This window comes from Silene latifolia, chromosome 4, assembly GCF_048544455.1.
Source record: "Silene latifolia isolate original U9 population chromosome 4, ASM4854445v1, whole genome shotgun sequence".
Taxonomy (NCBI): domain Eukaryota; kingdom Viridiplantae; phylum Streptophyta; class Magnoliopsida; order Caryophyllales; family Caryophyllaceae; genus Silene; species Silene latifolia.
In genome coordinates, this window is record NC_133529.1 from 78,513,380 (window position 1) to 78,527,153 (window position 13,774).

The window sequence follows — 13,774 nt, forward strand, 5'->3', positions numbered from 1 at the left end:
CATGATCAAATAATTATAGCAATAATAACGCATAAACTAATATAGGGTTCAAGGGATCTAAACTAGCAATTTCTAAACTAATAAAACAGTAAAGCAAACTGTAAAATAAGAACAAGGATTACCGAAATTGGAACAAGCGAAGAATAGATCCGAAAGCAATGAACTTTTATTGTGAATGAAACGTAAGCTAATTTATTGTTTTCTAGGTCTAAACTAAGGATGATGAAATAACTTGATACTGATTACAAAGCATTGAGTTACGTTATAAAGAGTTTCACGTAACACCTCCTCACTAAACCTAATTACAATGGGCTTAATTAAACATCTTTTATTTTCCGTCAGCTCGTGGGGTGGTCGATCGACCACTAGGACCAGTCGATCGACCAACCTCTGCTGTACAGTAGCTTCTGGAATTCGCGCTCTGGTCGATCGACCATGTAGGTCAGTCGATCGACCAAGGGTGCTGTACAGTAATGCATTCTGACGAATTCTGCAGCGCGCAACGATCTTAAAAGAGCTGCCATTTCTTCGTTACTTGGTCAAATCAGGCGTTCTATGCGGCGTTGGAAAGATAAGAGGATAAGATTTCACCTCCAATTGGAATCACTCGATTATCAGCTCTAGAACTCGAGATATTGCCATCTGAAGCAGGCTGCAATATCATGAAGTGCTTCTTTGCTTGTTAAACTCGTACGCACCCATGCTTTTGCTATCTTTAGGCCTTGAAACGCGCACCAAGCTCTTTCCTCGAGTCAATACCTCATGTCAAATCCTATGCTAAACACTCGGGAACGGATTCGGCTCATTTTCCGCTGGATTCTTCACATTTCTGCAATATTTTACAAAAACACGAAAGTAGACGGAAATAGGGAAAATAGTAGCATAAACTACATGATTGAGCTCTGAAATGCGTGTAAAATAGGGTGTAAAACATCATATAAATGACACGCATCAAACTTCCCCAAACCAAACCCTTGCTTGTCCCCAAGCAAGAACTAGACTCGATCCTAAAACCTAATGGAACGAGTTCAATCTCAGAGCGAAATGCAAACCGAATAGCCTAAACCAATTTAATGCAACAACTAACAATCAATTAGCAATATGAATCATGAAAACGAGTTATGTAGTCGTTAAAAATAAAGCTGGACCGTCGACCTTGCAAGACCTTTAAAAAATTGGACTCTCACGGGTCACTCTTCTCTCACGAAGCAAAGGGTAAGCATATATATATGTAAGAGAGGAAGAGAAATAGCCACTCACCTAGACTACGACCCACATAATCATGCATGCAACTATTATGATAGACAATTCTAACTACCGTACATACATTCCAACCGAACAAGGTCCTGTCACAGCCGATGGCTTACAAAAGTATGGTAGAGTGAGGCAATGGGTAAGAAAAGGCAAAATATTTATGGGAATGTGGAGGTATAGGTGATCAAGCTAGTACCTAAACAAAACCATATGACAACATCCATTTCCAACTCAACTATAGAATTAAGCACAATGCTCTTCATTTGGCACAAAACTCACCAAACCGAACTGAAAATACTCCTTAATAAATGTAAATAAAGCATAGGAGTGAAACCGTCTACAAACAACATCTTTTCCTTTCACGGTTTCTTTCTTTCATCATTTTTCTCTTTTTTTTTGAATTTTTTTTTCAACTTCTTTTTTTTTTTCTCTTTCCTTTTCACGTTTTTTTTCTTTTCTTTCTCTTTTTTTTTTCATCCTCCTTCTTTCTTTTCTACCATCTCCAAATAACGCAATACAGACCAAACTTGGCACAATAAATTATATACCGCAAAAGCATACATTATACTAGCTTGACAAGGCAGGCTAAATTTGGATGTAGCTAAGGGTCACCAGGCAAATTTGGCTAATGTGGAGTTCAATGGGTAAAATGAAAAAGGGGAAATTGTAAGCACCTCCCTGCATGTGACACCAACCACTAACCCGAATGTAAGTAGGCAAAAAGCAATTGAATTTCATAAATGTGCAAATTAATGATACATGATATGCAAGGAGTAACTACTCACAATCCTACATGAAACCGGTCACAAATGACACCAGTTATATGAGCTCTAATCCTTAGAAATTATAAGTAGGTTGCCAAAATTCAGGTCAAGTCTATAATCCAGCAAATATTTTAACAAAAACTCGTAGGTATGCATATGTGATTCTACTAATAACATGTCAACTAAGCAAGGCTTAAGCGTAAACAGCTGAAAATGCAATGTCATCATTGAAATACTACCGTTCTGACTCGATCTATATGCTAAAATAAACGTGAAATTTTTTTGAATTTTTTCAAAATTTTCAATTTTTTTGAATTTTTCTATATAAATAGGAAATGAAATAAACAATGCAAACTGAAATGCAATAAACGTGAAATAGAAATGTAATAAAAACAATGCAAATTCAATGCAAAACCCTTCCCCAAACCAAATCACACAATGTCCCCATTGTGCAAAATCATGTAATGAAATAAAAGGGAAACGGGAATTTGCGTTAAAATTAACTAAATAGGACATGAAGTGGAACTCGGAAACTCACAAGACTTTAAGCACAAAAGGAAACCTCCCCAAACCAGCGTGAGCTAGGAGGTTTTAGTAGCCAGCAGTGCTATCATAAAGTACCTGAAAAGACAGAAAATACCGCGCATTATCCGAGAAAACAAAAAATGAAGCGGTAAATTACGTGCAAAGAATTAAATTCAAGAAAGAAGTACATCAGATACAGTGGTCGATCGACCGATGGTCCTGGTCGATCGACCGATGGTCCTGGTCGATCGACCGATGGTCCTGGTCGATCGACCAGTTCACGATGATTAGAGGGTACTGTACTGCTGAGGGCAGTCGATCGACCAGCTAGATCAGTCGATCGACTGACCTACCTGACGAAACAGCTTCTTTCTTCGAATTAACTCAATGAATTGAGTTAACTTGGTCTAATAACCTGTAAATGCACATAAAAACGCGCCCAAAATTGCGCTAAACCCTATTGTAACAGTCTAAAGACGGAAATTAAACTAAGCACACACTAAGAGTTTTTATTTATTATTGTTTTTTAAACAACTACGAATTTTATTCGCAAAACTAAACAAATCACATCCGGGTTGCCTCCCGGTTAGCGCTGGTTTCAGACCGGTCCCGCTCGACCTCTTTTTCTTCAGTAGCTTACTCTAATGGAGCCCAATCAAAACAACTCAAGGCTCTCAGCAACCTATCATACATCTGCGCATGTGCTACACAAAACTGTAAGTAGCACCATAAGATAGAAATAACATAGGAAATCAAAATGTAAAAACATTTAAGCCTAACAAATTTCCTATGGCAGCTCCTAAAATCATCCACAAAATAATTCTGCCCTCCAGCTAAGGGCGGAATATAAAAGCTCAAATTATCCGCAGGTGGAAAATTAGAGAGCTCAGGAGCATTCGACTCAATAATAACGCGAGTAGAATTAAGATGCTCAGACGTGTATGAACTGTGAGGTGGAAGAGTCTGGTCAACTAAGGGAGAAGGTGGATAATCGTCCCAAATGCATGGGACGGTAAAGTCAAATGGGTCAATCGGGTCCTCTATAATAGGTTCATCTATAATATCGTCAAACACATCCCAATTAACCTCAAGACTGTCAAAATTTTCCTCCTCACTCTCCTTATTGCTAGACTCGTCAAGTTGGAGATTCTCAAAGAGAGCCTCCAAATCATCCTCACTATCAGTGCAAGAATCATAAAGGGGTTCTAAACTATCCTGATAAAAAGGATTGTCAACCACGCTAATGGTCTCCTCTATGTCTCCGTCAGCATTTTCTAAAACGGTTTCTAAAGTCTCACCCACCCCCTCATCTGAGTCAACATGAAGAGAAAAAGTAGGTTTAAGAGATTCAGTAACCAATTAAAGAATTATAATACCTCAATTACGGGGATTCCTTCGAAATCCCACTTACCTATAGACTCGAGGTATGCTCGCGTAAGGTCATTCATATGGGAAAATAAACATATTTGGAGATCGAGAAAAGGCATCTCGTCTGGGCTCAATAAACTCCCAAAGTCTGGCTAAATAAGCACCAAAGATTTCATCCTCTTCCTGTGGAAAACTTAGAACATGAAACATGAGAACGGTCTCAAGGAACCGAAGTTCCCTGAGACTAAAGAAAGAAAGACTAAAATTAAAAACAACTAAAACTAGCGCTGCCTCCCCGACAACGGCGCCAAAATTTGATGCCTGTCGTTGTGTGCACCAAAAATAATATTTATAAAACCAAACTACTACTAGCAAGTGGTAGTAAGGGTCGATCCGCAGGGAGGTAGGGAGATAATAGTTGTTATTAATTCTAGTCTAAGGGTAACAGTTGTGGGGGTTTGGATTGATTAATAACTAAACTAAATGCTAATAAAAATAAATAAGACAATAAAAATACGCAATAAACATAAAGATGTGAACAAATAATGAAAATGAGCTAGGATGATCGGGTCACTATAGCTACGATGGCACATAAGTCTAGGTAAGTCTCGAAATACAGCCGTGGGTGATGGGTATGACAAGTCCTCTCGGTCCAAGTTAACTAATAGCCCCTCTCGGTCTATGCTATTAGTCCCTAGGTGTCACTAATGCTAACTTTCGTTCTTGACTAGTGATCCTAATGCCTAAATTACATTATCTTACGATCTCAGCAATTTAGCCGTCTTAATTCGTTAATCTAAGTCCTTCCCTATCTTTCGATCTACAGGTTGGTCAAAACTAAGCATCTAACAAGTCTCCGCTAGGTCTCATTGATAGATATTGCACTTAACGATTCAAACGAAGCAAATCAGACACGAAGGTGGTCGATCGACCAGCTACCCCAGTCGATCGACCAACCGACTCAGTCGACCGACCAGATAAGCCAGTCGGTCGACCAAGCCCTAATCCGAGGGTAACCTATTCTAATGCCATCTACGCTAATAGCTCGCCTACATCCTAGCAATGGTGATTTAGCTAGACATAATAACGATAATAACAACAATGAAATTCGTAAAAACTATAAAGAAAGACATGATCAAATAATTATAGCAATAATAACGCATAAACTAATATAGGGTTCAAGGGATCTAAACTAGCAATTTCTAAACTAATAAAACAGTAAAGCAAACTGTAAAATAAGAACAAGGATTACCGAAATTGGAACAAGCGAAGAATAGATCCGAAAGCAATGAACTTTTATTGTGAATGAAACGTAAGCTAATTTATTGTTTTCTAGGTCTAAACTAAGGATGATGAAATAACTTGATACTGATTACAAAGCATTGAGTTACGTTATAAAGAGTTTCACGTAACACCTCCTCACTAAACCTAATTACAATGGGCTTAATTAAACATCTTTTATTTTCCGTCAGCTCGTGGGGTGGTCGATCGACCACTAGGACCAGTCGATCGACCAACCTCTGCTGTACAGTAGCTTCTGGAATTCGCGCTCTGGTCGATCGACCATGTAGGTCAGTCGATCGACCAAGGGTGCTGTACAGTAATGCATTCTGACGAATTCTGCAGCGCGCAATGATCTTAAAAGAGCTGCCATTTCTTCGTTACTTGGTCAAATCAAGCGTTCTACACGGCGTTGGAAAGATAAGAGGATAATATTTCACCTCCAATTGGAATCACTCGATTATCAGCTCTAGAACTCGAGATATTGCCATCTGAAGCAGGCTGCAATATCGTGAAGTGCTTCTTTGCTTGTTAAACTCGTACGCACCCATGCTTTTGCTATCTTTAGGCCTTGAAACGCGCACCAAGCTCATTCCTCGAGTCAATACCTCATGTCAAATCCTATGCTAAACACTCGGGAACGGATTCGGCTCATTTTCCGCTGGATTCTTCACATTTCTGCAATATTATACAAAAACACGAAAGTAGACGGAAATAGGGAAAATAGTAGCATAAACTACATAATTGAGCTCTGAAATGCGTGTAAAATAGGGTGTAAAACATCATATAAATGACACGCATCAGTAGGCATCTTTGTAAATTTCGCACTATCACTAAGGCCAAATATCTTACCCAATTCATCATAAGATAAGCATCTATCAACATTTTCAAGACGAAACTCAATAATGGTTCGGGTCTCCATCTTTGTGACTTTCAAAGAGCTTAAAAATTTTAAGGTGAGGGAGGAGTATGTCAATTATTGCATTGTAAACAATTTACTCAACCTCATAGACTCGAAAAAGGTCTTAGTTTGCTCAAGGACACCCAATTTTGACAATGCATCTTCACATATGAACTTAGTAGGCATGATAGTTTTCTTAGCAAAGGAAATAAATTTCTTCCTATGGGAGTCGGAAGTAAAGATTACCTCCGGATAGTCGGCTAATTGTTCAATGACCGGAGTGGTAGAAGTAGTAGCTTCCATAGGAGGATTTTGTTCTTGAATCTCCAACCTTGCATCATGGACTACCAATGCCTTTGATGTTTGCTTATCAAGAAGGGCTTGTTGCCTCTTAGAAAGGGTCTTCTTTTGGGATGCCTTGTTTCCACCTTTTGTTCTTGCCATACTCCTTTGCTTAATTACACCAATGAAAGATTAAAATCTTCAATTTCTAGTAATGGCCAAATCGATTTAGGATAAATGAAAGTTGCCTTGTATCCCAAAAATCGGTTCAAAACTTGAGGATTTTGGTGTTTGGATCACTTGTTGATGCTAAAGGAGTGATTAATTTTTGTTTTGAGGAAGTTTGGATTTGATGTGGTTGATTTTGGTTGAGGAATTTGGTTTTTGTTGCTGGAGAGGATGAGGGTTTTGGGGTTTTCGGTAGTGTCTGTGTTTTGAAATAATGAAAATGAATGGGAAAGGAGCGTTTAAAAGACCCGTTGATTTTTGAAATGCAGAGGGAGACGAGCGGACCTAGTGTCGGGATGCTCGGATTCTTCAAAAATTGGGTTCAGTTAAAGATGCCATGGGACGAGCGGTTTTCAGGAAAGACGAGCGGATTCCTTGGCTAAGACGAGCGTCATTGGCTTAGGACGCTCGGATTCCTTTCCAGGGAAAAATCCCAAATTTTAGCAGTAAAAAGACGAGCGTCTTTCCTGTTGGACGACCGTCCTGACTGAGACGAGCGGTTTCCTGGCTTGGACGCTCGGATTCTCAGTCAGACCAAAAATGTATTTTCCGCAGCTTCACAAGACGGGCGTCTTGTGACTTGGTGTAGATACCTCATTTCTGCACCTCCTTCAAACCACCCGGTGATGATTGGGCCGCATGTTTGATACGCGGAACGATTTATGACAGTTCGTAAGTTTATCATCAAGTGATCGCTCAAACACTGGTGTCTACCTCTGAATTGTCATCTACGTGCCGATACAGTCGTTTTGGCAGTAATTAGAGTACATTTGGAGTCCGGGTAAAAAAACCGTCTTCATTTTCTAAAACCGAGTCAGAATGTTCTGGAATGCTCCGGATATTTCTATTCCATATTTTCGCAATCTTTTAATCTTTGGCAAATAATTTCCCGTAATATTCACACAAAATATTAAGGAAAGCAAGATTAATCCGTTATTCCATAATCAAAACACGGAAATCTTTCTTCCGTAGGAGGAAACCACTTGGGAAAGGACGCAGCAAGTGCTGCGCCTCTTCCAAGAGACGCAGTGCCTGCTGCGCCTCTTCCCAAGTCCTTTCCTGCGTATTTTTCGTATCTTTTCATATCTTTTCGAGATTCACTTCCAAAGTTTCTCCGAAAAAACCCTATTTCCTCCGTGTTATTAGTATAAATAGAGACCTTCGGTCTCACATATTTCTCACGCGAGTGTCCGCCCTTCTCTTCTCCCTTTGCATTCTAGACCACGTTCTTACTTTTTGGCGTCTACGTGCTTGAACTTTCGACCACGTAAGCTCAGATCTTTCTGAGTCCCAGCCTCGTTTTGCATGACCGACCAATTTGACCAACTCCACATCAATCAACATTAATCAATCTGTTTAATTTCCTCTTACGAGGGCACTTTCGTCTGCATTCGAGTCGAGCATCACTAAACGTATACTTAGTTCATCTCGTTTCATCAAACATGTAAGTCTGAGGGTGTATAATCCTTCTTTTATTTATTGTTATTTATTTTTGTAATCGTCATTGTAAGGTTTATGTCGAAAATATGTATAAAACCGATTTATAAAACCATGCTTTAAATCCTTTTTTACGAATTACCAGAAGATGACCGTCGAGAAATGACGCAGCAACTGCTGCGCCTCTTCGAAGGGACGCAGCACCTGCTGCGCCTCTTCGTGAGGCTGCCGCAGTTCCTGCTTCCTTTCTTCTTCCTTCATCTTTTGTCAATTCGTCTCTTTTAGTTCGTTTGTTCTTTGATTCTTTAACGTAACAATTTAAACATAGTAATTTAACATGTTATTCATCGTCAGTAGCATTTAATTCATTATTAAATCCCGACTTAAATCCCAAGTAATTCATATTTGCGGGTTTTCGTCATTAAGTCAATTCGGGTTTTTAGAGGTTCGATTCATCCATATTGAATCTCTGGAATTCTTCTTTGATATACTTGTATCTGTTATTTATCGTTGCCATCATTAATTCGTCATTAATAATCTGTTTAGCCTAATTAATTTGTTTAATTTGTGTTTGTTAATTATCCCTTTTAATCTTGTATCAATTCGTATTATTCAGTTTCATCCATGTTTTATCGTTTTTATAAACTCATTCACATGTAAATAATATGTTAATCACTTTCATCCGAGTCAAATACCATTAATCGACTATTAAATTCACCAATGAACATTAACGAGATGCGGTTCCGGCTTCACAGCCAGAACTCAACCCAGGAACAGACGCAGCGACTGCTGCGCCTCTTCCAAGGGATGCAGCTCTGCTGCGCCTGTTCCCGGTTGATTTATGTCCCTGAACTCCCGTTTCTGCCTTGACCTAGTTTATTAATTACGTGTTTAATTAACTATTATTCGTAATATCATCCATAATCTGTCCGTTTATTTATTTATTCTTTCTTTTCTAAAATTATCCGTTTTAAATGTATTTTCGACATAAATCAATAAATCCGATGTAATTATTGTAATTTTCTTCTTTGTATTTATTATTGTATTTCTTTTGTGATATTGCCTGTATGCTCTCACGTGTAATCGATCTTAAATTCCTATTTTGACATTAATTGTACGCTAAATTACGTGATAACCAACTTAGTATTAACTCTCACATGCTAGGACTAATTTATTGGATGTTGCATTGCATGCATATAAATCGACAATATATTGAGTATACACAATTTCCCTAATCATTAGTAGAGGCCGCTATCGAGGCGGGCGGGATTAGGTGTTCGATCAAAATAGCTTCCTAATACGTACCCTCACCCCTTACTCCAGATCTCTGTGAACATCCGTGTTCATTGGCATCAACGAGAGTCATTCTAGACATAGAATGCTAAGGGTAACGAGTTCTTGGTGTTCATGTCACTACTTTGTGTCTTGACATGGCACAAGGTATTCGAACGGTTTCCAATTTTTGACAATAAATTGGTGGCGACTCCACAAATGCAAACACTTGTTTCCCAAGCGCCCCCGTGGGCCCGCGTCCACAGTTTGGCGACTCCGCTGGGGATAATACACTTACGTGTAGCCAAAAGGGTGAAACTTGAACAAGGTTAGGGAATAGTTTGTACAAGATAATTGTCGGTTTTCATAACTCGATTTTCCTAGATCGTTTATTCGGCCTTCCTAGGCCCAACCCAACCCATTCGACCAATCGTCCCGTCTAAACGGTCCTAATTCTTATTTGGGCCTAAGGATGGATAGCGATTGACGTCATCCATACCATGGTACTTACTCTTGTTTGTATCAAGGACTTTCACTACTTGAGGAAATGGACTAGGAATCGGCCTTACTCTTGTTTGGTACGAACCTCTCCATAGACCTCGGGTTTGATTGTTCGGTATGGCAACCCACCCTTTAAACCAAAACCCTTTTAAATGCACTCAGCATCCCGTTATAATGCTTGTATAATGTTTGTACCATATGTGATCACCATTTCTAAAACAAACCATGACGGTGTTTTGTAAAAGCAAAATCCTTCTTAAAAATGTAAAATTTCGAAATTTGGGCCTAATATTAGCGCAAAACCAATCAAAACTCTGTCCAATTGTCGAGTCAAAATTCGGGCCTCAAAACCCATTTCAAAACCTCACTTCGAGTCCACTCCTACAACTACACTAAAGTTGACTAGGACCAACATCTTTCAAAACTTTGTCATTTCCTCAAAACTCACTTGACACAAGTGGCACACTCCCACTTCACGAGTCAAAAACAAAACATTTTTGAGTAAGTGTGCCTGAATGGTCGATCGTGTTTTGATTCGTCGTCGATCTCTTATCCAGTTTCCAAGATGCCTGAAACAAGCGACGCGAACTTCAACCAACTCCAGAATGGTAATGATCAAATCATAACCGCGCTAGCTCGTCTCCAAGTTACTCAAGACCAAGTGTATGATCGCCTCGACACAATTGAGGGCCGAATATATGCCGTGTAAACGAGGATGCCTCCTTGAGAAAGTGAAGTGGCTGATGAATTTGTGAACAACTTCAGGGACGAAGACCCTCCCATAGGTATGACTGCAGCTGAGAAACGACTCCAATACTTAGAGGAGCAATTGATGTATCTCAAAGGGGATGACCTTTATAGGGAGAACAATCGCAAATATGAGGCCGTAAGTTCCAAGTTGCCAACCAACTTCAACATGACGGATATCCCTAAATTCAAGAGGCATGAAAACCCTTTGAACCATATCTGTGCTTTCAAGGATTACATGTCTATCAAAGGCATTAAACCCGAGATGTTCTTAAGGATCTTTCCTTCATCTCTTGACACCATCCCAAAACAATGGTTCTATTTGCTAGAGCACAAGAAAATCGCCACCTGGGATGATGCCGCAATCGAGTTTGCTAAACAATATGCGGATAATGCTGAAATCCAGGTCAACATGCGCACTTTAGAGGTTCTTACCCAAAATGACAAAGAAGGTTTCACCGACTTCCTAAGTCGGTGGAGGAAGACTAGTACTCAACTTGTTGAACGTCCGGATGAAGCTACCCTCGTGGAGAAATTCGTGGACAACCTAAAGCCCATCTATGCAAATCATTTGAGGTATCAAAATATCAAGACCTTCAAAGATTTAACCGTACTAGGGACGAGGATCGAGGATGACATCCGTAAAGGGCTCTTGTCCAAAACGATAGGTCGTGGATATCAAGGCTCAACAAGTCGTTCTTACGGCTCTACTAGCAAAACTGATGAAGTTAACCTTCTCGAGCCATCTAAGAAAAGTACCCCTCCAAGGAAATTCACCAATCTAGGGGACACATATTCCAACGCTTTGAAAAGGTTGATGAAACTGGGTAAACTTCAACCCATAGGCCCTACACCTGAACCAGAAAAGAAATCCAAGTTCTGGGATGAGAACTCATACTGCGAATACCATAGAGGTAAGGGACATGATACAGAAAAATGCTACAAACTGAAAAATGTACTTCAAGATATGATTGAAGACGGTCGCCTACCAATACCACCTGGAGGTAAGCCTAACAACACTCAGAATCCTCTTGGAATTCTAGTGATTACAAGTGAAGAATCTACCATAGATTGTTCACACCTCATTTCTCCAGTCGAGGATGAAATTCATGCAATAGAAAATGAAGGGAACTAATCTACCATTTCTCCAACCATCACTGATTTCATTGCATGGGCAAAAAGTGTGGATAGGCAAGTCATGGAACTAGAGAGTGCAGTGGCAACCCTACGTGATCCCAACGCAACACCTAAAAAACGTGCACCACTAGTCTTCTCTCAAAACACCACAATGCAAGAAGTAGTAGCCATGGTTGATGAGTTAGTCGACCAAATTATCCAATTAGAGGCTGAAATCATGAAAATGAGGGAACTTGCTACTGTAAATGGAATATGGGCCGATGATGATGAAAACGAGTATCTCACTGAACACTACTTACTCAAAGTCAGTGAGGAAATAGTTCAAAATTGTGAAGATCAAGATGTAGACCACCTCACTCGTTCGGGACGCCCATACCAAAACACCTCTCAAAATGGTCCCATAGCGAACGGTCCAACCAATGTGGTCATACCAAATGATAATGAAGAAGGCTCTACCGACCATTTGCTAAAGCAACTACAGAAGACAAAGGCGGATCTTTCAGTCTGGCAACTAGTGCTAAGCTCATTCCCACATCGCCAAGCTTTACTGCAAGCCTTGGCCAAACTAAATGTGGCACATAACTCCACACCCGACGACGTGGTCAACTTGGTCTTCCAAGAATCACCAAAGCTAAGTAATCCTATTACTTTCTCAGATGAAGATTTGCCACCCTTTGGTGCTAGTCATAACTTGGCTCTTTATATCACTGTCATTTGCTTAAAGAAGAATGTGCCAATGACTTTGGTAGATGATGGCTCCGCAGTCAATGTCATACCCTTGAAAACGGCATACAAATTGGGCATGAAAGAGTCGGATTGGACCCCTACCAACCAAGGTGTTCGCGCATATGATGGCACACGGCGAAAGGTAGTAGGACTTGTTAACCTAACCATAGCCACAGGGCCAATTGAGTGAAAGGTTAACTTCCAAATAGTGGACATCGAGGCATCCTTCAACATACTTCTGGGAAGACCCTGGAATCACGCTTCCAAAGCGGTAACATCCACACTCCACCAGAAAATCAAAATCCCACTAAATGGTAAGGCGGTGACGATCACTTTGTCGCCCATCAAGGCAGTAATCGAAAAGAAGTCAAGTAATCAAGTCCTTGCAGATCCAGTACATGAACTTGGGGGCTTCCATATCATAAATGTCATAGAAAGCGAGTTGGCACCCTTATACTTCAATCCCTACTCTAACTTAGTGGTCAACCACATACTCAAAACCCAGGGATACTTCCCGGGAATGCCTTTGAATCCTATTCGAAGAAACACATTTGCACCCTACAAAGAGGGTAACTCACAAAGAATACCCCTTGGACTAGGGTACAAACCCACTAAAGAGGAAGTTCTCGAGATGCTCGCTCAAGTTCAAAACCGTAAGAACGTGGGAATCCAAATGCGACCCTACCTCCCTACCCTAAATGAATACTTCGTAAAGGAAGGAAGTCAAGATATCTTTCACGGATTTCCTTAGCCTTGGCACTATCTCGAAAGGAAGCTAGCCAGAATCGAGATCTTTCACGACTGCTACTTCATTCCTCCAGAAACGGTTCCTACCGTCAAGACTCGTCAAGCACCTTGCTTAGATGAACAAGCTGTGAGTCTATTATTTGGAGAAGATCGATTTATTAGAGCCGCGCAGGATGAGATCATTACCATGATACTTCAAGACGATCACTTCAACCCTACCGCGTTAATCACAGAAACCAATACCAATCAGCAGAAAGGATGGAGAAAATTGATCAAGTGGACAAACAATCAAGGAAGACTCTTCAAGCTCACCACTGGAGAAGGAGAGATGTTCAAAGGAGAACCAGAAGACGATGAATTCGAGTCAGAGTCGGAGTCAGAGTCGGAGTCTAGAGAAATTCCTAGAGAGTCTCCTCCTATCGTCATTCCCACTCCCCTCGTTTCTCCTAGCTTAGTGTCAAATAGCAACAGTAGTTCGGGAAATGTCCCAACAGCTGTCCCTTTACCGCCACTGACTACAGATCAGATGGCTTCTTTGTTTCAACTTTTCTCAAATCTTAATATGAATAAATCAGGTTCTGCTTACTTTTCGTGTTATCTTGAA